Source organism: Hyperoodon ampullatus (genome assembly GCF_949752795.1).
Source record: "Hyperoodon ampullatus genome assembly, chromosome: 8".
NCBI lineage: Eukaryota > Metazoa > Chordata > Mammalia > Artiodactyla > Ziphiidae > Hyperoodon > Hyperoodon ampullatus.
In genome coordinates this window covers 77,788,956-77,813,974 of record NC_136921.1, presented here as the reverse complement: position 1 = coordinate 77,813,974, position 25,019 = coordinate 77,788,956, and positions in this window count along the sequence as shown.

Here is a 25,019-nt window from a genome sequence, read left to right as displayed (position 1 = left end):
CCAATGCACAATGAACATGTAACCTGAGCAAGAAATAACACCATGTTTATTTGTGGGTCATTTCTTGCTGTCACATAATTTAGACTAAGGTGATTGATGCACAAAGTAAGTGAGTGAAAATCCTGGGGCTGAAAGATCATCCATCCCATTTAAGGCAGCATTTGTTTAGCACCCCTGGGCTTTCCAGCAGGCCCCAAAAAGCTGAAGGAGTTGTAGGCAGTTATCCACTCCCAATCTCATCCTCCCCCTCCCATGGTTGGAAGTTCTCCATTCTACAAGCAGACCTTGGAGATACTGCTTGTTTTGTTCCAGACCATTGCGGTAAAGTGAATATCACAATAAAGTGAGACACGTGCAATTTTTGGATTCCCAGTGCATATAAGTTATGCCTACCCTATACTGTAGTCTATTAAGTGTGCAATAGCATTATGTATAAAAAACAATGTAATGCCTTAATTTAAAAAATATATTATTGCTAAAAAATGCTAACCATCATCTGAGCCTTCAGCAAGTAGTAATCTTTTTGCTGGTAGAGGGTCTTGCCTCGATGTCGATGGCTGCTGACTGATCAGGCTGGTAGTTGATGAAGGGTGGGGTGACTGTGGCCATTTCTAAAGGTAAAACCACAATGAAAGTTGCCACATTGATTGACTATTCCTTTTACGAACGATTTCTCTGTCGCATGAAATCCTGTCTGATAGCATTTTACCCACAGTAGAACTTCTTTCAAAATAGGAGTCAGTCCTCTCAAACCCTACTGCTGCTTTATCAGCTGAGTTTATGTAATATTCTAAGTCTTTTGTTGTCATGAACTGTACCAGGACATCAACTGTGGCTGCCATGGCTGCTGAGGACATCCTGAGTTCCCCAGATTTCATGGCAAAGATAAGAATCAGCTTGGGAGCTGGGAGACAGGAGCTTGAGGGTCTCAGAAATCCCACTGGGTGGGATACAACTTGGTCATCCTCTCCAAGGCTGGTGTGGCCTGAAAAACATTATATACAGTTTACATTTTCTTCATTAATACACTGATTATATTTGCCATAGCAGGTGGTTTCTTGACAAAAGTATTTTTCTACCACCAACAAATAAATGCATGGGCTCCTTATTATGACTTTGAGCTGTGTGAGTTTTCCCTTATCTTATTATCAACAGAAGCACTGTTGTTATAAGAGAATAATGAGGACATTTTTAACATCTATAAGGAAACAAAACTGTATCACTTACAGTTTTATGGAAAATTACGTACCCTTTAGCTTTTCTTTCTTTTTTTTCTTGGAGCCATTATGATTTTAGTAACACCTTTAAAGTTTATTTTAAAATCTCATTTCCTGTCAGGCTTATTGAAAACCCTAAAATATCAATCTTTTAAGAGTTAACTGGTTGGAAAAAATATCTTTACCAAAGCAGGTGATGTGGGGAGATGTGGAGGAAAAACCAAGATATATTTCTGATGTTTTTGTGGGCAAAGATACCTTCTTCAGAAAGGTCTCTGTAAACTCACTAAGCACCTGTTTATCTAAGCAGTGGGCCCACAATTTAGTTACTTGCCCTAGCCCTGAAGAGGGTGAAGCCTGAAGGAAAAGGAAGAGGAATAGAAATTAGAACAGGAGACAATTCAGAGGAGGAACTTGTACAGTTTGCCAAACAGGTTTGACGTGCAGTACAGAAGTGATACCGAGACCAGGACAAATTAACTGTGTTTTGTAATTGGATCCATTTTTATGTTTAAGGGTCCGGTAAAGCCGTGTGCTTGTGTGTGTGTGTGTGTGTGTTTCTCAAACACTAAGAGGAAAGGGGATTTTTCTCACTGTGGTGAAGCAAGGGAACAGATCTGTTTCTAGATGCTATAAAACCCCACTGGCAGCAGATGCTCCAACTGGACAACTGGGGAGAAACTCAAAAGGAAAGATGGAAACAGCCATTATAACTGATACTATGCCCCTCACTCCTCCCCAAAGATTCCTTTTACTAGCTGTTAGTCTTCTTTTTCACTTTTTGACATAATGTCTGTATTTTAACACTCTTTCCCCAGATCTCCTCTTGGCCACTTTCTCACCTCCCTCCAGTCTTGCCCAGATGGCCCCTTCCAATGAGACTTCTCTGACCTCCCCACTTAAAATTGCAGCCCTTTCCTCTCTAAACCAACATTCCCTATTCCCTCTTTCCACTTATTTTCTCCATAGTCCTATTTTATTCTTTTAAAATGTAATATTTGATGCATACAAAACAATATACATATATATGTAAATGATAAATCATGTTAATAAAAGTTCACCACAACTTAAGAATTGAAACATTTTGAATATCCTGTCCTCTTTCTCATTGTATCCCTGATATGTGTGCCAGGAGAATGTACATCGTAGCACACATAATTACAGCACAGAACTGAAAATAACACAAATGCCCATCAAACAAAGAGTAGATAACTGAATTATGAAATATTCACTCCATAGAATACTCATCTGTGGGATTGAATGAACTACAGCAGCACACAACTGAACGTGGAGAAATCTTAGAAACATAATGAGTAGAATAATTAAGTCCCAGAACACCAAACTGAATATGATACCATTTATATAAAGCTCTAAAACAAGCAAAACAAGGTTATTAGCATGAATCTTAATAAATGTTAACACTATGAGACATATTCATCATCTTTATCTTAGTTTATTATTCAGAGAGGACTCTTCCAACTTCAGCATACATGTAAAATAATGTCTTCTAAATTCATGCCAATTTTTAAAACTCTTAGTTTCAAAACCATGAAACTATATTTAGCCCTCCAAGCTGGAAAATAAGAATCAATCTTGACAACTTTTGTCTCTTACCTACCATAAAAAACTGGTTACCCAATCATGTAACTTTGCCTCTTGAATCTGGCATCCAAGTTCCATCCATCCATCTACCATCTTCCATCCATCTACCACATCCTTAGATCAGATCTTCAACTTTGAATTCTGACATTGAATAATTTCCCAACTCATCTCCCCATTTCAGTCTATTCATAGAGTATCTTTCTGTGAGATATATAGAAGATTAATTTTTTTGGTTCTTATTTCAATGACAAACTTCAAATTATTTCATAATGAGCATAATAGATTTATCAAATAGTTTGCACTTGATAGGAGTTTATACCAGAAACAGTTTATTTCTCCAATTGCCACGTTCATTTATACTAGGATAAACCCTCCTTTCCAGTTACCTTCAGATAATTTCCAGTTCAGTCCATTTTAATCCAGCTAAAACCTTATTCTCATAGAGCTCCCTCCCTCATACTCCTAGCTCATACTGCTTCACCCATGTGCCCTGAAGTGAACTTCACTTTGTCCCCCTAAAGATGCATCAACTGGATTCCTGCCATATTGAGGGAGTGGATAAGTAACTAGTGTAGTCAAGAGAGAACCACAACAGCATCCTCAAATAGGACCCAGTCATCCCTTTCCATAACTCCTATTCCCCCACTCACCTATGCTTCCCAGAGAACAAGAGATAATCAGAGAAAGGTGAGTACCACAGGTCCTCTTGTGCCCTACAGGTTTCAGGCCATGGGTCAAGCAATGGATTAACAACCAGCTCACAAAATTTCTGAAAATTTAACAGTTGGCCAGTATGAGCTGGCTCCAGCAGACAACTGGATAAAGGGATTGGAATAAGTTGAGCTGGATCAGATGTCTTATTCCCAGAACCAAATGGTAGCTTGAGATCAGCCATGGTGGGAGAATTCACAATATAGAAATTGGCAAAAACTACAAACTAGTTCTGTTTTTTTTATTCTTCTTTTCTTTTGGAGAGCCATTTGTTATACATTTATTAGTATTTACTAGAATGTCCACAACTTTCATCTCCTCTTCTCAATGGTCTACCCCACAGCCTCTTGCCACATAATACCATTTTGGCTCTTTTGTGTGATTTTTTGAAAGTAAAATTTGTTGAAGTATAGCATACATATGGAAGAGCACACAAATTGTAAGTGCTTGATAGATTTTCATAAAGTGTAACATCCATGCTGCCAGCAGCCAGATAAAAATCCAACATCAGAGCCTGCGCTGTACCTCCTCCTGTCGTCCTGACTTCTAACCTCATAGATTAGTTATGCCTGAATAACATCTTTATTGAGATATAATTAACATGCCTTATAATTTAACTGCTTAAATTGTGCAACTCAATGGCTTTTAAAATACTGACAAATTGTGCAACCATAACCATAATCTAATTTTAAGACATTTTCTTCAGCCCACAAAGAAACCCCATACTTATCAGCAATCACCCACTATTCTTCCTCATTCCTCCCCAGCCCTGAATAAGATTTTGAAATATTATCTCTTCACATTCTTGGGATTTGACATCAACAAAAACTTAATTCTCCTAAGTATATAAGAAATTTAAAATCATTTATTTGCAGCTAATCAAATATTTCCAACAGCTGAAATTACAAATCATCTAAAAGGCATTTTTCCCTTAACAAATCTGATATTAATATTTGCTATGAAAATGTGAATGGTGCTCAGTATTGGCATTTTGTCCAGGATGGATAGTTTGCAACTGTCTGGTGAAGTAGACAGGTAGATGTCCAGACAACAGAGGGCCACCTTGGCCGTGCTGAGTATGCAATTCGGTGGCAGAGTAACAAGTGCTATATGTTTCTCCATAGGGACCTCATGGCACTCCATTTTCCATGAGAAAGGAGAAAACAAAGGCTTTTGGCCATTTCCTTAGTCTTAAATGGTGTATCTAATGCCTAACATTAAGCCCTCCAAAATGAGAGACACTTACCACCCATTTGTCCTCAGATTTGGAACTTAACTGCTAATTTTAGAGCCTAAGGAAAAAAACTTGGTTATTATTCTATGAATAAGCATATCCTGGATTATCCAGATGACCACCATATATAAAACAAAAGATACTTTTTTAGTGTCCCATGTTTGTTTTTGTGTTATTCTCAAAACGTGTGGTAGTTTTCAAATGTGGCTGAAACTTCTTTGACATTCCTCCCATTAAGACACGAAGTCTATGCTTCCTCCCCCTGATTCTGGGTAGATTTGTGACCTCACTGTACAATAGAATACAGTGGAAATGACCTTGTGTGACTTCTGAAGCTAGGTCAGAAAATGTGAGGGAAGCTCTACTTTGTGACGTGGGACACTTGGGAGCTCTGAGCTGCCATGTAAGAAAGCTGACTGCCCTGAGGGTTCCATGCTATGTGGAAGCCAAGGCTGCCTGGAAAAGCATGTGTTGAAGCTCCAGTCAACCACTCAGCTGAGGTCTCGCTATGAGTTAGCATCAATTACCCGAGTGAAGATGTCGAGTTTTCTCCAGCCCTTGGGTCTTCTCAGCTGAGCCCCAGATATCTTGGAAAAAAGAGAAGCCATTCCCAGCCCAGTCTGAATTCCTGACTCACAGAATCTATCAGCATAATAAAATGGCTGTTTACACAGCTAAATTTTGAGGGAAACTTATATCAAATGAAAGTCAAATGACTTCACAACATGTGGTATAGGTGAAAGATGCACAATAGTTTGAGCAACAGAAAGAAGTGGAAGAATCGAATTATCTTAAAATGAGTTATTATAGGCATGTTGAACTCTCTTATGATTAAAGAAATTCATTTTTTCATGAATTAATTTTAGCAAACCATAATCCTTCACATTAAATTAATGATAATTTGAATTTTAGAATTCATATGGTTTTGTTTTTATTTCTTATATAAATCAATTTTTGTTCTTTAGTTGTATGAAAATTATAAGCAAAAGGAATTTATATATAGTTAAAGCTGATACATAGAGGGTACATATCATAATAAAAATATGTAAGTCAATCCTGAAAAAGTCCTCAAAAACTATTTCTATTAAAAGGATGCCTGTAATAATCAGAGTTGAGAAACACTGCCTTCTACTTAACAACCCCCCAAAATAACCTGTCGCCTGTTGCCTTTGGGTTAAGTCCAAGCACCTCTATAGGAAATGCAAGGTCCTTCACAATCCATCCCAAAAGTATCTTGATTTCTTTCTTCCCTTTATCCATTTGCCCTATGTTCTAGCCACCTTGAAGTTCTCCCCCATCTCTTCAGTAACTCTTCCTCTTCCTCAAAGACCCATCTTAAATGCCATTTCTTCTGTGAAGTCTATCTGGATTCCCCAAAGAATTCTCTCCTCTGTTCCCACAGTGTATCAGTAGGGCCTGACGGGAAACAGATGGCACAGAAAAAAGAATAACTTGAGGACATTTCCTGAAAGGAGCTGTGACTGGCCCACAGATGCAGGAAACTCCATGTGGAAGGAGCAGCGGGATTCAAAACCTCACCTCATGCTTATCCCTTCCTCTGATCTGCTGCTGGGGTCCCCACTGGCTGCGCTTAAGCAGAAGCCAAAGGGCAAAGGAACCCATTGATATAGTCCATTCAGATCAGCCTCTCCAGGGAAAAATGCAAAGCAGAGAAGGAATATGGGGGTGAGGGAACAGAAAATATCCAGGTTTTTTAGTTATACTTGAATGACATTCCATTGCTATGACCTGTTTTCATGAGTGCTTTCCCACTGGACTCTGACCCTGCCATTAATATCTCCATATTCTCTTCACTTGGCAAAAGATTTGGACAGCAGTAATCTCACAATAAGTATTTATTGAACTGATGAATTAATAAGGGAATGACATAGATGAGAACACTAAGAGCATTACTGGTGTTCTTGAATATTCCTCAATTTTTATTTAAAAATTTTTTTCTCTACAGTTGTTGTTTTATTTCTATCTTTTGGAATCCATTTTCTTTCCTAAAATAAGTTCTTGTGATTTTTTTTTTCCTAAGTAAAGCAGCTATGTGTATTGTATTTTTGTTTGTTTGAATCTTGTTAGTGAGATTTTAGTTCTTTAAGCCAGTTAGGACTATCTTATAATAAAGCTCATTTTAATCTGCTTTATTTTTGTGTATATGATTGTGGAACAATTTTAATTTATAAAACAGGACACATTTATGGCACATGGTTTAAAAATTTCCCTTCAGTTTTGTACTGATTTCCTAAGTTCCTTTACACTATTTGTATGGATCTTGTCAATCAAATTTATTCTGTATAAGAGATTAATAGAAGAATGCTACATTACAAGCCTTCCAGTTTCCTTGACTGGTTTTTAGTATTCTGTAACACTTTTTTGTAATTAAGATTTAAATACCCAATCCCTCAAGACTTGCCATACAGAGAGCTGTCAATCAAGGAATTGGCAAGCTCTCTGAACCGCATGATGAAATCTTTATCCCTACTCTCTGATGCCTTCAAGACCAGCTTTTGCGAGTTGATCCTTCATTTCACATGTCTTAGAACTCACTCACACTTCTTATGCTTGGAAATGTAACACACAGAGTGACAACGTAATCCACAGCTAATAAGTTAGCGGCTATAAAAATGAACATCCAAGTTAACTTGCCAAGCATGGAGGATGGAGGTGTTATACCGTACTCGTGTATATATGTCTGCCAGGGCAATAGTACATATGCCTTTGAAGATGCTTCTAAGTTATGCAGAGAAGCTGACAATAATTCTTGAACTTTGCTGTCAGGATCTAGTTTCATTTAAGAGCCAAACCAACAGCATCAAAACACTTGGCCATGATTAGCCACAATCCAGCCGGCAAAGAAAACATATAAAACTAGCCCTTGGGTTGTAAATTTTGTGGAAATAAGGCTATCTCAGCATATTCTGTTGTGAACTGGTTTAGGTTATATGCTTTCACTGAAAAAATAATAACAGTGAAGGAGTTCAAAAATCTCTGCATATCTCTTAAATCATTACACAGTCAAGTAAAATGAATAAATACTATTACTTAGAGAAAAATTTTGATCTAAAATTTATGTCACTATTACCAAGTATAAAAATACAATTCTATTGTCTTTTTAAATTTACATTCAAAATTTTAAATTTTAGGAGTTTACTCAGTTACAAACAATATTTAAAATAATGCACTGTAAAATTGAATAACAGGCTAAAATTTGAGCCTCACACCAAAACTGAGCTCTGCCCATTAAAATCTAATTTTAAATTTACTTATCCTATACAGTAGGATAGGATATTTGACACACAGTGCTTTAAAATGTTTATAAATCCTCGATATATATATATATTCTCTTAATGTGTTATACTTATGAATGGTTTTTTTTGTTTGTTTGTTTTTTGCGGTACGCGGGCCTCTCCCTGCTGTGGCCTCTCCCATTGCGGAGCACAGGCTCCGGACGTGCAGGCTCAGCGCCCATGGCTCACGGGCCCAGCCGCTCCGCGGCATGTGGGATCCTCCCGTACTAGGGCACGAACCCGCGTCCCCTGCATCGGCAGGTGGACTCTCAACCACTGCGCCACCAGGGAAGCCCCTTATGAATGTTTTTTTTTTTTTTTTTTTGCGGTACGCAGGCCTCTCACTGTTGTGGCCTCTCCCCTTGCGGAGCACAGGCTCCGGACGCGCAGGCTCAGCACCATGGCTCACGGGCCTACCCGCTCTGCGGCATGTGGGATCTTCCCAGACCGGGGTACGAACCCGTGTCCCCTGCATCGGCAGGCGGACTCTTAACCACTGCGCCACCAGGGAAGCCCATGAATGTTTTTTAATAAATATAAACTCTATTACCCTCTTCTCAATATGATTTTTTTAATCATGTGAGCTTGTGTTCATACACGTGAGGGAGGAGCATCTTGAGTCCACTGGAAAGGTGAGCAGAGATTTATGTTAAATGGAAGCACAGCTGTGTGTTGGGAGAAAAGGGAAGCCAACATTATCCAGTACCAATTATGGTACATGTTTAATGTCTCTTATTTTATTACTTACAAGAACCCCATGAAGTAGACGTCTTTTATCACTATACTGATTCATATGTTAATTCTCAAGAAGGTTGGGTAAGTTATCCAAATTCACAGAGCTGGTAAATTGTAATGCTGGGATATAAATCCAGATCTCATTAAAAGTGTGTTCTTTTTGTTATTCCACATAGTCTTTCAATGTACAGAAATACTACAGACTACAAGCTCTTCAAAGACAGGAGCTCTGCACAAAGCACCATTGTGGATCTGTCAGTCTGACTGTTTCATTCATTTATTCAATAAGCATACATTCAGTGTCTACTCTAAGCCAGGTACTGTGCTAGGCCCTGGGAATACAATGGTGAACAAGACAGACAAGGGGTCCTGCCCTTAAGGAGCTTGCAGACCATAGAGGGTTCAGAAAAGCAGAAAGGCAGTGGTGATATAGTGTGGTCACTGCTACAGGGAGAGGGGAGCAGACATGCGAGGGGGATTCACATTTGGGGGATCTGGGAAGGCAACTTGGAGAAAGCAGCATCTAAGCAGAGACATCACAAACAAGCAGGGATTACCCAGGTGCAGGAAATGGAAGATGCTGCTGAGGAGAGAGTGCTTGGAAATGGGCACTGAAAGACCAAAGGCCTGGAATGAAGAACAGGGCCAGGGCCACACTGAGAAGGTGGCGGGAATGAAGGGGAAGGGAAGCGATGTTACAAAGGAATTTATAGGCAACGTTCAAAGGATTGGAGGCGAAAGGACCAGTCTTGCATTTGAGGACAATCTCCCTGAGCTGAGTTGAGACAGATGGTGGAGAGGAGGGGTATGGGGGGCTGCCAGGAGAAGTGGTGGTGGTGGCCGGCACTCTGAAGTGGTTCTGGGTACTGGGAAGTGGGAAGGCTGGAGTCTGAGGATTCGTGGGGAGGTAGGGAGAGCACCTCATGGGCTGTCCATGAAGGTTTGTTAAATTTCTCAGGAATATTGAGAGGAAAGAACTAAAACAATTAATCTGGTCAACTCCCCTCACATGGAAACCCATAGGACACAATTATAAATGAACACTCCCCATGGATGAAAGTGGAGACTTCTCAGGAGCTCTAAAGTATAACTCTTCCTTTAAAAACCTTAAACTGCAGCATCCAGAGGGAAAATCTCTAATAATGAAAGACTCAAGAATTTTAAGGTGTTTATCTTTGAAGGGCCTAGAGGCCTTAATCTAACTTCCTATCTTAGGAAAGGAGCAATTCTTCCCTCTCTAGTCAAGATGCAGTCTTGCTATGATTTTGAAACATTTTCTTGCTTTCCATATAAAAAGATTTACTCCATAATTAGTGAGCCTGTTAGTTTCCTCCTTCTGTTTACATTTCACCATGCCGTCAGATACTCATTATCTCCTTCGTTAAGACTGTCTATTTGATGCATACAAACAGAAGAAGAGCATTAGCTCTTTTGCATAATTCAGAGTTGGGAATTCTCATTGTACTGGGACCAAGATATAAAGGAGGGGGTTTACTTTTGAACATTAGTCAGAACTTTTCAACCCCAAAATGTTCCATATATTTCTTGAAATTCCCATTATTATAATTCATCAAAATTATCAATCATATTTGATTAATGTTACATGTTAGCATATTGTATTCTGTACAGAGTAGTTAAAAAAACTGAAGCATTTTTAAAAAAACACAGTCTTTAGTGAGATAAAGGAAGATTTCCCAAACGTCCTCAACACCATTCACCTCTGACTCAAAGAACACAATAAAGAGTTGTTTCACGAAATGTTATTGACTTAAGGGTTTATAGTAAACTAATACATTTTTCATAATTATAAGTCTCATTTTTAATTACTGGGTATAAAATGACATAATTGTATCTTCTTTCATCAGCTACTGGTTTATTATCATATGGAATATGGTATCATGTTCCTATTTTGCAGCTGTATTTAAAACAATTTTTGAACTTTTGAATTTTTTTGAAGTGTACTCTATTACTATTAGAATGTCAGTTTTATATTGGACATAGTATAGAATGTATTGTTTTGTGAATAAGGCTTGGACATAAGTTATATTATGTAAAATCAGAATAACGTGGGTCAAAAATGGTCAAGGATCAGCAATATCATATGGTTCAAATCTTATCTTTCCATACCTGTTTTCTAACCCCTTTTCATTATCGGAGGAATTAACAATGGTCACCCAATCATTAAGTGAATGCTCAAAGAAAGTCATATCTATACAGCACGTAGCTCATTAACCACTTGCTAAAAGTAGTTCACCCATCCATAAGAATCAACTACCCACAGGGAAAACTGGGTGGATGAGAGATCCAGAAATCCGATTCTGTGTATATTTGAGTTAAGTTTATGATTTTCACTAAAATAATAGAGACTAATTTGTTTTATAGTAAATTCTGTGTTTGACTGAAACTTCAAAGGGCAATTGCTAAACATAAACGATCTCTTACTAGTGATCTCTTACAGCGCCTTTCAAAACAAAAGAGAGGAAAAAGTTACTGAAAATTGTCCACCAGCAATGTCTTCAATAGAGTAGTGCAGGGAAAAACAGAGGCTCTTCTTGGAAAACATGGACTTTAATCAGAGAACCTGGTTTTTCAGGTTGATTTATTTCACTCCCTTCAAAAGTGAGAATGCCTTGGCCACACCTCTCTCAAAGCAGCTATAATGTCTGAAGAGGATAGCAGGACCTCAGGGGTAGAGCAGCAGGCACACTGCATCCTTGAAACTCTGAGATCCAGGAAGGAGATTCCACCTACAGGGTAGAGGTCTCTGCAGGGCTGAGGGCTGTTATATTTTGCCACTATGCGGGGTATACCAGGTGTTGCACAAAATTATTGGATAGAAAGAAACTCTTGACAATTATATCAAATTCTTGTCAAATATAATTTTATGAATTACATTTATATGAAATTTTACACATGTTTAGCAACACAAGTAACTTGAATTTCTGGATTTGGCTTATCAGTAAGTCCCTTCTTAGTTCCTGAAAACTCAGAAAGAAAAAGAAAGGTTATAAATACAAATTAGAAGACATTGTCCCTGCCCATAAAGTGTGTCCATTCTTCTTGGGCAGAAAAGATGAACTGTACTCAAAAAAATTAGAGAATACATCTTCTCATACAATTCCCCTTCTCCCTTAGGGCATTAATGATTACAATACACTTAAGGCACTTCCCTTCTCAAGAGCCCAAACACTGGCTGTGGAACAAACTTGAAAAACACACTTCTCACAATCCCCTTTTAGCCAGTGAGCCCACCTGGGAAACCAATTCAGTGTCTTCATTCTAATCATAAGCTCCTCTGACTTTGGGAGCTACCTTACTCAATTTTCCTCATGGTGAGGCAATACCTCAGAAACCTTAACTGGAAAAATAAGAAAATAATGCTAGCCAAAAACAATACTAATGATAAACCCACTCCCATTTGTGGAGCCTACCACTTGCCCTTTCGTAAGTGTGTTACTTATTTTCGATACCTCTTTAATCATCCTTACAATACAGCTTGCAAAGTACTGCTCAAAAGAAGACAAAGAGGGGCTTCCCTGGTGGTCCTGTGGTTAAGACTCTGTGCTCCCAGTGTAGGGGGTGCAGGTTCGATCCCTGGTCGGGAAACTAAGATCCCACATGCCACGTGGTGAGGCCAAAACAAACAAACAAACAAACAAACAAAAAGACAAAGAGGCATAACTTGAGTAAGCCCTTGCCCATTCTCTCACTATCCCAACTTGTCTCTAATAACTACCAAATGAGCCGGAGATAAGACATGAAAAGTGTTGGGGGTTTTTGGTGGACTATGAAAGTCTGACCTGCTCCCCACCCCTATTCCACCCAAAGTTTTCAAAGTTTCTAGAGAAATTCTGCAATGCATGTAAAAAATAAATGGGAATTTTAAAGTGCTCATTTAGGTGGAAAAGTGCAAAATACACCTACTACCCAGGAAATACCATCATTACTTGTCACCTCCCTTCCTTCTGGGTGGGGTCACAAAGAACTGGAGGATATTCTTTTAGAATGTTTTGCAGAAGCTCAGGCTGTCATTCCCCTAGCAAAGTTGTTCCTTTCCCCCTGTCTCAGCCTCTCAAGGTCAGTCTAGGCCTGTTGCACAGTCCTCTCCTTCGCGAGGCCTGGGAACATCTGCTCAGCAGCTTTCAAATTGGAGCTCTGTCATGCATGGCCCCTCAGGGCACTGGAATGCTGACGCCAGCTTTCTTCTCTCCAAATTTGATTGCAACTATTTTTAGCCTTGTAGATCATATTTTTCAACATTTAAATCCTTTTTATGTTTCTGCTTATTCTTTCCTATTTCTCCATGGCGCGTAATATTCCTTTGAGTTATCTTTTTCCAAGGAATTCAAAGAACTCAGTGATTCAGCCCTCCACCCACATACCCACACAAGGTAGGAGGTTCTCCTCCCTGCTTCCCTTAGATACAAAATTGTTTGGCTCCAGTGTAGCTCTGTTTTTCCAGCTGTCAAGCAGCAGCTGACCAGATTTTTTTCTACACGCTGAAAATTGACATGCAGCAAAGTGTGCTATGGTGTGGCAGAGTGGATGCAAGGTCTCAAAAAAGCAAAAAGGAGAAGTGGAATCTTGGAACTCCGAGTGGCAGTGAACCTATGCACAGAGACAAGCTTACTGATTTTCTTATATACGAGGTACCAGGCTAGCTGTTGGGCATACACAGAGTGAAACTCAGTCCCCAGCCCTTCAGAAGGAAGAGACACAAGTGAATTAGTGTTTACTTATTCAGTGAGTCTGTAAACACTTTGTGAGCAGCTATTATATGCCAGACTTTATTCTTAGCCCTGGAATTACCTCAGTAAACAACATAGACAAAATCCTCAGAGATTATTGGATACAAAAATCCAGAGTGGATAATCATATGGACTCTGGAGTCAGACCTCTTGGGTTCAAATGCTGACTGTGTGATACTGAGAGAAATATTTACTTCTCTGTGCTTCCATGTCCTCATCTGCAAATTAAGGATGATAACAGCACTTACTGCATAGGATTATCATGAGATTAAATGAGCTAATACAAGTAAAGTACTTAAAAGAACATCCAGCACATAACATAGGGTCCATAAATCTTAGCTATTATTACATTAGATAATTACATTATAGAGTGACAAGTGTTTTGTTAAAAAGAAGTGAGACACAAGGCTCTCTAGGAGCACAGAGGCAAAGCAACTCACTTGGACAGGTGGTAGACAAGGCTTCTTAGAAGAAATGACACTGGAGTCTCAAAGGTTGATTGGAATTTAGCCAGATGAAAAACACAGGGAATGGAATACCAGGCAGAGGGAGTACTGTGTTTGAAGATCTGGAAGAAAAGGAGAGAAGGGCAATGCTTAGAAATGCAAGTCTCTTGGTGTAGGTGGGAGGTTGGGAAGGTGAGGTAAGAAGGAAGGTGAAGCAGAGACCAGCTCACAATAAGGAATTTGTACTTTATCCTGCAGCAGGAGAAGCCACTAATTTGAAACAAGAAAGTAATAGAGGCTGCACTGGAGTGAAATTACAAGACAAGAGGCCGTTCAGAGGATGCTGGTAGGGTGGCCTGAACCAGAAGAGAGGAAAGTCTAAAAAAAGGTGGAGTGAGCTTAGAGGGATGTGGACAAATAAAACAGATGCTAAAAAGGTCATTGTGTGGGGTAAGGAGTGAGTTGACATCAAGGAGGACCCCTGGGTTTCTGGCTAGGGCAATGTGGTGTCGATACCTCTCACTGAAATGGGTCATGAGGGAAAGGATGAAACTATGTGGAGGGTTCAGGGATGAGCTGGGGTAGTGCCAGCAATAATTAATAATTAACTTACTCTTGGCTAAATTGCATTTGATAGGCCTCTGAGTCATCCAGGCAAGGACTTCCAGGTGGCTCAGAATCCAGCAGAGAGATCCCAACTGAAGAGATACACCAGCATGTAGATAAATCTGAAAGCTTCAGGGAGTAGCCAAGATTACTCAGATATTATCTCATTAAATCTCCACAACTCTGTGAAGTAGCTTTAAGAAAAAAAGACCCAGGGCATATAGTAATTGGATGACAGACCCAGGCTTGTCAGACTTTAAAATCTTTGCTCATTTCTCTTCTCCACGCTGCCTTCCAGGTTGATTGGCTGGAAGAAGCTGGTGTTTCTATGTTTATAACTTTGGTACATTGCTGAGTTCACCCAAATCCAACACTGTTGTAGTTTCTGGAAATACAAATATTAATAACACATGTCTGTCACAGTCAAAGCAGTGTAAGAGAGACAGAAAGTCAAGAGATCATTTCAATGTAATATGGTGTCAACGAAAAAAAATTAGTTAGTTGATCTAAGAAAGAAATAGAGAATTTTACTCGAGCCAAATTGAGAATTATAAACCAGGAACAGTCTCTCAGAAAGCTCCAAGAACTGTTCCTCCCATTAGAGGTCAAAGCACAGTTGTATTGCTTTTTGAGATAGAGGGCTGTACATTAAATGTCGATAGTTTGCACAATCCAGATCTGCAAGTACAAAGTGAGTAGTGGGTCATGGGTCATCATGGTCCCTTACAAGATTAAGAAGGTTATCTCCTAAGGAGTTATCTTATTGATGTTAGAAAAATGTTGCTTTTATAGTTGAGCAGGTATTTTCTGGGGATGGGGAACTGTGGTCGATGCAAATGCAGGTATACAATGCACAGTAGAGGGGAGAGAAGTGGCCAAAGGACAGAGAAAAATATTATGTTTAAATTTTCCTTAACTTGCCTTAGACTGTGAATTTTTATTTCATCCATGGTAAGAAGAATGACAGAGGTATGCGCCAGGTGTATTTGGCAAAACTTTTAAGAATCAAGTAAAGGCTTCTGGCCCCAAAAGTCCTGATAAAATGCATATAGCAATCCTGTCAACCTCCAGTCAAAGTTGTTTACAGAATAGATGGAATTTGAGAGAGGAGAAAGAGGTGGGGAGGTGGGGACTTCACCTCTGGGGACTGGTTTGAAAGAGATATTCCTGAAGGGGATACCGTGACACAGAAGGGACAGTGGAAAAGAAGAGACAGAAAGACCTGGGAGGGAAACAGAAAGAAGGGTATTACAGGAAGGAGCCAAGAGAACTGACTACCAAACTCTAAACATCAGATCCATAGCCCAGCGCATTCACGTGCCCCCTGGGAGGTCTAATCTCCCCCGCCTCCCCCCCAGAATGCTTTTTGAGGGCCAGTAAAGCTTAATCATCTCTGACGTTTGGTCTTGGGTTTTGGTAGCAAGCTTGGATGGATTTGCAATGATCAACTTGTTTGTAAACACTGTGATCCCCCTATTGGACCTGACTTGTTCACTGTGATGTTCCCAGTACACTGCCTGGCGAGGTAGCATCTCAAGAAGTATGAACCTTGATTGAATTAAAGCTAAATGTAAATAATTAATTACACTCAAAATATTTTTTAAAAATCTATAGTAGAATAGTTTAGCATCCAATTAATGAAATAAAATTACAAAAAATAAGTCTAAAAGATCTGAACAAGTTTAGCAAATCTTTGATTTAGTTGACATTTTTAGAACAATATATTGGCTAACTAGAAAATACCCAATTTCTTTGATGTTCCTATTATATATTCACTAAAATAGACCACTTGCTTGGCCATAAAATAAGTCTTAAAAACTTAAAAACTGTTTTCTGATCATAACAAAATTAAATTAGAAGTCAACAACAATATGAAAAAACTAAGTAAATAAGTAATGAAATAAAAATCTAATATATATATTGTATTTTACATAATAGAATTAGCATATTGAAATTTTTTGGTCTTCCATTAGTAGAAACCAGACTCATAAGTTACCCATTGAGGAGCCTTTGATAAAGTTTTCTTCTCAATATTCATGGTCATCACCTAGTTTCTATCCAAAAGACTTTGGGTGGTCTTTGCATTGTTATTCAGAACCACATGACCTGATTTCAAATCAATCTTCTAAACAAATTCACAATTCATCTTTCTGTTACTGGTGAAATATTTTTTAGTTTATCTGGCAACATATTAATGCTAATATACTGGTGGATGTGACAGAAAGTCCTAACTCTAAAGAGAAACATTTGTAATAAAATCTTCAAGAAGTAGTCACTTGAACACTGAGCCTTTTTCTGGACTGTATCAAAATCAAAGTTAACATGTAAGTATTCAAGAAACTAAGTAATAGAGTCTTTGTATGTATAAGACTCCTATTGAGTGACTTATCTAATTCTTTTAGCACCTGCCTGCAGTTCCAGACATCTTTGAATGTTATCATTGCTGTAGCCAAATGGCCAAAAAAATCACTTGAATTATTTAAATAGTGTGCTGATAAAGGACAAGATAGAGAATGTTATAACAGCCTTTGGGGTGGTTGAAGAAAACAGAGACCAATGGTTGAGCCATTCATGCTACACAAACATTGGAATGGAGAAGTGGTTATTATCTATGGTGTCTTTTTAAGCATGTAAGTTCTTCTATGGCTGCAATCTTCATTCCATATTATGGAAATAAACAAAGGTTACCCAAATGAGAACAAGCAAAGGCTATTTTTTCAGAGCTTAATATAGCAAGGGAGTCAGCCACCATAGTTTGACATTTGGACTCAAAGGCTGGCAGGGGAATGGGAACGCTTTACAGTGAAAAGAAGTGGGGCTTCCAGTATGCTCGAATTGGAGATTATTGGTATGGGAAAACAGGAGGTGGGCTAACTAGAAGTGGAGCATCTAAAAAGATTGAATTAAGGAGCATATTCATCTTTTTCTGAGTGGTACTGTGTTGGAAAAAAGGGCAAAAATAGCAAAGCTGGCAATCATTGACCAAGTCCTGACCACTTTGGGCGGATTGTTGTAGAGGTTGTGCGTGAGAATCCAACTGTCTGGCCATTTTTTCTTTGCATGTTCAGTCTCTCAGCATTAAGATTTCAGAGCTTAGCTTTCCCAGAGTGAACTCAGTATTTCTATCTTATGCTGGAACCAGTGCTCTAAAAGAGTAATTATGGACTACAGGCCCTTTGGTGGGGCTAATGGCAGACTCTGGGAGGGCTCACACAAAGGAGTACTTCCCAGAACTTCTGCTGCCAGTGCCCTTGTCCCCGCAGTGAGCCACAGCTGTTCCCCGCCTCGGCAGGTGACCCTTCATCACTAGCACAAGCTCCATATACATTGAATTGAAAATACCTTCTTTCAGAAGCAAGAAGAACTACAATCCTGCAGCCTGTGGGAAAAAAACCACATTCACAGAAAGATAGACAAGATGAAAAGGCAAAGGGCTATGTACCAGATGAAGAAACAAGATAAAACCCCAGAAAAACAACTAAATGAAATGGAGATAGGGAATCTTCCAGAAAAAGAATTCAGAATAATGATAGTGAAGATGATCCAGGACCTCGGAAAAAGATGGAGGCAAAGATCGAGAACATGCAAGAAATATTTAACAAAGACTTAAAAGAATTAAAGAACAAACAAACAGATATGAACAATACAATAACTGAAATGAGAAATACACTAGAAGGAATCAATAGCAGAATAACTGAGGCAGGAGAACGGATAAGTGGCCTGGAAGACAGAATGGTGGAATTCACTGCTGTGGATCAGAATAAAGAAAAAAGAATGAAAAGAAGTGAAGACAGCCTAAGAGACTTCTGGGACAACATTAAGTGCAACAACATTCTCATTATATGGGTCCCAGAAGGAAAAGAGGGAGAGAAAACAACCCAGAAAATACTTGAAGAGATTATAGTTGAAAACTCCCCTAACATGGGAAAGGAAATAGCCACCCAGGTCCAGGAAGCACAGAGAGTCCCATACAGGATAAACACAAGGAGAAACCTGCCAAGACACACAGTAATCAAACTGGCAAAAATTAGAGACAAAGAAAAATTATTGAAAGCAGTAAGGGAAAAATGACAAATAACATACAAAGGAAATCCCATAAGGTTAACAGCTGATTTCTCAGCAGAAACTCTACAAGTCAGAAGGGAGTGGCATGATATACTTAAAGTGATGAAAGGGAAGAACCTACAACCAAGATTACTCTACCCAGCAAGGATCTCTTTCAGATTCGATGGAGAAATCAAAAGCTTTACAGACAAGCAAAAGCTAAGAGAATTCAACATCACCAAACCAGCTCTACAACACATGCTGACGGAACTTCTCTAAATGGGAAACACAAGAGAAGAAAGGGACCTACAAAAACAAGCCCAGAACAATTAAGAAAATGGTAATGGGAACATACATATCCATAATTACCTTAAACATGAATGGATTAAATGCTCCAACCAAAAGACACAGGCTCACTGAATGGATACAAAAACAAGACCCACATATATGTTGTCAACAACAGACCCACTTCAGATCTAGGGACACATATAGACTGAAAGTGAGGGGTTGGAAAAGGATATTCCATGCAAATGGAAATCAAAAGAAAGCTGGCATGGCAATACTCATATCAGATAAAATAGACTTTAACATAAAGAATGTTACAAGAGACAAGGAAGGACACTACATAATGATCAAGGGATCAATCCAAGAAGTAGATATAACAATTATAAATATGTATGCACCCAACATAGGAGCACCTCAATACATAAGGCAACTGCTAACAGCTATAAAAGAGGTATCCACAGTAACACAGTAATACTGGGGGACTTTAACACCTCACTTACACCAGTGGACAGATCATCCAAACAGAACATTAATAAGGAAACACAAGCTTTCAATGACACAATAGACCAGATAGATTTAATTGATAGTTATAGGACATTCTATCCAAAACAGCAGATTACACTTTATTCTCAAGTGCGCATGGAACATTCTCCAGGATAGATCACATCTTGGGTCACAAATCAAGCCTCAGTAAATTTAAGAAAATTGAAATCATATCAAGCATCTTTTCTGACCACAGCATTATGAGATTAGAAGCCAATTACAGAGAAAAAAACGTAAAAAACACAAACACATGGAGGCTAAAAATACGTTACTAAATAACCAAGAGATCACTGAAGAAATCAAAGAGGAAATCAAAAAATACCTAGAGACAAATGACAATGAAAACACGATGATCCAAAACCTATGGGATGCAGCAAAAACAGTTCTAAGAGGGAAGTTTATAGCAATAAAATCCTACCTTAAGAAACAACAAACATCTCAAATAAACAATCTAACCTTATACCTAAAAGAACCAGAAGAGCAAACAAAACTGATGAAATAAATTAAAGATAAAACAGATGGAGAGATATACCATGTTCTTGGATTGGAAGAATCAATATTGTGAAAATGACTATACTACCCAAAGCAATCTACAGATTCAATGCAATGCCTATCAAATTACCAATGGCATTTTTTACAGAACTAGAACAAAAAATATTAAAATTTGTATGGGACACAAAAGACCCCAAATAACCAAAGCAGTCTTGAGGGAAAAAAATGGAGCTGGAGGAATCAGGCTCCCTGACTTCAGACTATACTACAAAACAACAGTAATCAAGACAATATGGTACTGACACAGAAACAGAAATATACATCAATGGAACAGGATAGAAAGCCCAGAGATAAACCCATGCAACTATGGTCAACTAATCTATGACAAAGGAGGCAAAGATATACAACGGAGAAAAGACAGTCTCTTCAACAAGTGGTGCTGGGAGAACTGGATAGCTTCACATAAATGAATGAAAGGAGAACACTCCTTAACACCATACACAAAAATAAACTGAAAATGGATTAGAGACTTAAATTTAAGACCAGACACTATAAAACTCTTAGAGGAAAACATAGGAAGAACACTCTTTGACATAAATCACAGCAAGATCTTTTTTGATCCACCTCTTAGAGTAATGGAAATAAAACCAAAAATAAACAGATGGGACCTAATGAAACCTAAAAGATTTTGCACAACAAAGGAAACTATAATCAAGACCAAAAGACAACCCTCAGAATGGGAAAAAATATTTACAAACAAATCAACGGACAAAGGATTAATCTTCCAAATATATGAACAGCTCATGCAGCTCAATATTAAAAAAACAAAAACCTAATCAAAAAATGCGCAGAAGACCTAAATAGACATTTCTCCAAGAAGACATACAGATGGCCAAGAAGCACATGAAAAGCTGTTCAACATCATTAATTATTAGAGAAATGCAAATCAAAACTACAATGAGGTATCACTTCACACCATTTAGAATGGGCATCATCAGAAAATCTACAAACAACAAATGCTGGAGAGGGTGTGGAGAAAAGGGAACCCTCTTGCACTGTTGGAGGGAATGTAAATTGATACAGCTACTCTGGAGAACAGTATGAAGGTTCCTTTAAAAGCTAAAAATAGAATTACCATATGACCCAGCAATCCCACTACTGGGCATATACCCAGAGAAAACCATAATTCAAAAAGACACATACACCAATGTTCACTGAAGCACTATTTCCAAAAGCCAGGACATGGAAGCAAACTAAATGCCCATCGAGAGATGAATGGATAAGGAATATGTGGTACATATATACAGAGGAATATTACTCAGCCATAAAAAGGAACGAAATTGGGTCATTTGTAGAGACGTGGATGGATCTAGAGACTGTCATGCAGAGTGAAATAAGTCAGAAAGAGAAAAACAAATATTGTATATTAACACATATATGTGGAACCTAGAAAAATGGTATAGATGAACTGGTTTGCAGGACAGAAATTGAGACACAGATGCAGAGAACAAACGTATGGACGCCAAGGGGGGAAAGTGGTGGATGGTGGTGGTGGTGGTGGTGGGATGAATTGGGAGATTGGGATTGACATGTATACACTGATGTGTACAAAATTTATGACTAATAAGAACCTTCTGTATAAAAAAATAAATAAAATAAAATTCAAAAAAATAAAGTAAAAGAAAAGAGTAGTTATATTCTGCTAAGTAATTGCCACCTTCATGTTGGAACCAGTGCAACTATAGAGCCTGCACTCTCAATGAGGGCAATATCGCCCCCTAGGGAGTGGTTCTTGGGGGCAAAAAAAATTATTTTCTGATGTATAAAGCACAGATTTATATAGAACATATAATACATAAACAGAAGTACAGTATATCTGTGGTATTCGAGTTGAATGTGGGTGTTGGTTAGGAAAAAAATATCTAAGTAGAAGTGAGGATGGGGGAACATAGAGAATAAGGAAATAAACATTTGAGAAAAAAGCTGTAGAGCCTAGGTAAATACTTCTACCTAAAACTGTGCTTTTCAGCCAGGGAGTTAAATAGCATTGGACCATCCCTCTTGGACTGCATTTACCTTGTAATTTCTGGCTTTTCAAAGTTCTCCCTAGTTGGTTTAGTTTCTGTTTGAAATACTATAACTACTGACCCTTCTCTTAAAGCACGAGGAATATCACCAGAATAAAGGTCTCTGTGTACACCCATAGCAAAGACTCCCATGTAATATCACTAAAAAGATCCAATTCCCATGTAGTCCTTCTTTTCCATCCTATATCGCCTTTAAGAAGAGAAAATCAAGCCCCAGTAAACAGATGCTAATCCAAAAAGTATACTATGAGAGTAGTCAAGTTTTATTCCACCGTCTTGTCAAGAAAAAGGAGACCCCTACATAAATAATTTTAAGCTGTATGTTTAATCTGCTGAAATTACATTACAAACTTTGGACTATTCTAGATAAAAAAGAAATGACTGTACACTTTAAAATGGTTAAGATGTTAATTTTTTAAAATAAATTTATTTATTTATTTTTGGCTGCGTTGGGTCTTCATTGCTGCACGCAGGCTTTCTCTAGTTGTGGCGAGCGGGGGCTATTCTTTGTTGCGGTGCGCGGGCTTCTCATTTCGGTGGCCTCTCTTGTTGCCGAGTAAAGGCTCTAGGCACCCGGGCTTCAGTAGTTGTGGCACACAGGCTCAGTAGTTGTGGTTCGCAGGTCAAAGAGCGCAGGCTCAGTAGTTGTTGTGCCCGGGCTTAGTTGCTCTGAGACATGTGGGATCTTCCCGGACCAGGGCTCGAACCTGTGTCCCTTGCATTGGCAGGCAGATTCTTAACCACTGCGCCACCAGGGCAGTCCCAAGATGGTAAATTTTATAGTATGTATATTTTACCATAATTTTAAAAAATGACAGCCTTATTTTTCCCTCTAGTCTGATGCCAAGCATGAACCTTTTTTCCCCCTTATTATTGTTCTTAATAAAACAGCATCCAACAAATCTGAAGGCCCTTCCACATATAACTATTTTATTCTGTGATCTACCATTCAAAAGAGAATAAGTCGTCCCCCCCCATGGCAAATTAGATCTCTCAGTTTAGTTAGAGGTCCCTAGCCTTGTTCTACTGGTCCTTGCTCCTTATTTCCTTAAATTAGAGTAACCACTGTCCAGCCTCTCCATTCCTCCACTACTCCAACCTCATACACATACACCACCACCATCACATCACCTCACATTTACAGCTTGGAAAACACTAAAAAGGAGATGTCATCATAGCCACAGCCATTTTGTGAGAAGCTGGCTCCAAGGATCTTAAACACATTTTCTCATAAAGTCATACAATTATTTCTTAAGTCAGGAGCTAATATAAGTAAATCAAGTAAATCATTGAAATTTTTAAAAACCCACAGACTAGCCAAAGGACGCTAATCAAAGAAGAGCACAAAAGTCTCCTCTCTCTTTGGCTAATGTCTGTTCTAATAGGTAGCAAGAGAACTTTATTGGGTATTGAGTGTAAGAAGAACTCCTTACTTGGTATTACTGATCACTGGGGCAAGGAAAACACCCCAAACTACAGCTGGAAAACAGTTTTTAGAGATCTGTATGTAAACACATACAAATCAACATGATTTAAATTCTTTTATGACAAGCTCCACACAGAGAAGCACCTGCCCAATTAATTTTGCAACATAAAGTTTAGGATTCTCATCCTATTTCTAGTTCTTCCATTTCTCAGCTATCCAGCCTATGCTATTGCCTGTTTCTTATATCTAAAGTTCAAGTCTGATTGTGTTCCTTTCTCTGGAAAAAATTTTAAGTGGCTCCCTAGTACATACTGAATACTGAATTTAAGACTGAAGAATATGTCCAAGACCAACACTATTTCCTGGTGAAACTGAACTAATAGATTTTCCCTAAAGATCTCCAGCTTTGTCACTCAGGCTTCGTGTAGCTATTCTTTTGGTCTGAAATTTCTTCTTTCCATACGTCTAAATCCATAGAATTATTTGTCTGTCATCTCTGTATCATGTGGTAGAAATTAATTTTGTTGTAAATAACACAAGCAGAATAATCTTGCAAACTCTGGTTGGTAGGGAAAGCAGAAAATGGAATGGAAACAGACGGGGTTATTTTTATTTTTTATTTTTTTGCGGTACGTGGGCCTCTCACTGTTGTGGCCTCTCCCGTTGCGGAGCACAGGCTCCGGACGCGCAGGCCCAGCGGCCATGGCTCATGGGCCCAGCCGCTCTGCGGCATGTAGGATCTTCCCAGACCAGGGCACGAACCCATGTCTCCTGCATCGGCAGGCGGACTCTCAACCACTGCACCACCAGGGAAGCCCCCAGACGGGGGTTATTTTTGAAGGTAATTTGAAAGAAGTGACTTTTGATCTGGACTCCAAAGGACATGCTAAAAAAGTCATTTCCACACAAGTGGGCAGATTTCCCTGATTAGGTGGAGAGCAAGGAGGGTGCTGAGCAAAAGAATAAATACCTTTGTACTTCCTTTACATATCCTGCAGAGCTGAGGGCAAAGAGTAAGATCTGTTCAGCTTCCTCCCAACCCCCAGCCCTGCCATCCTCCCTCTCTCCTTTCTTTCCACACGCGGCGAGATCCCATTTTCCCCTCGCTTCCAGTTCCAGCAGACAAGAAGGAAAAGATCTTATGTTATTTTTTCTTCATATGATTTAATTCTTGCATTTATTCCACCAACACTTATTGACTACTGATGTGTTCCAGGCATTTTACTAGGCACTAGAGAGAGAAGGATGGACGAGAAAGATAAAAGAATAAATGGAACATCTCCAATCTTTGTGAGGAGACAATTTAGCAAATAATATGTACTCTCATGGTGTTGGGCCGTTTATTTGGTTATATTTCATTTGGACCCTCTTATCCATCTTTCACCCTTATCTTCCCTGCCCAGTGCCTTAGGAAGCTGACCCCTGCAGGTAACATCCTCTATCATCCAGACTCCTTTGCCCTCTGCCTTTAGCTGAGTTCCACCAAAGGGAGCCACCAGCAAGATATTGACAAGACTAGGAGAAAGAGAGAAGAGTATTTATTCCAT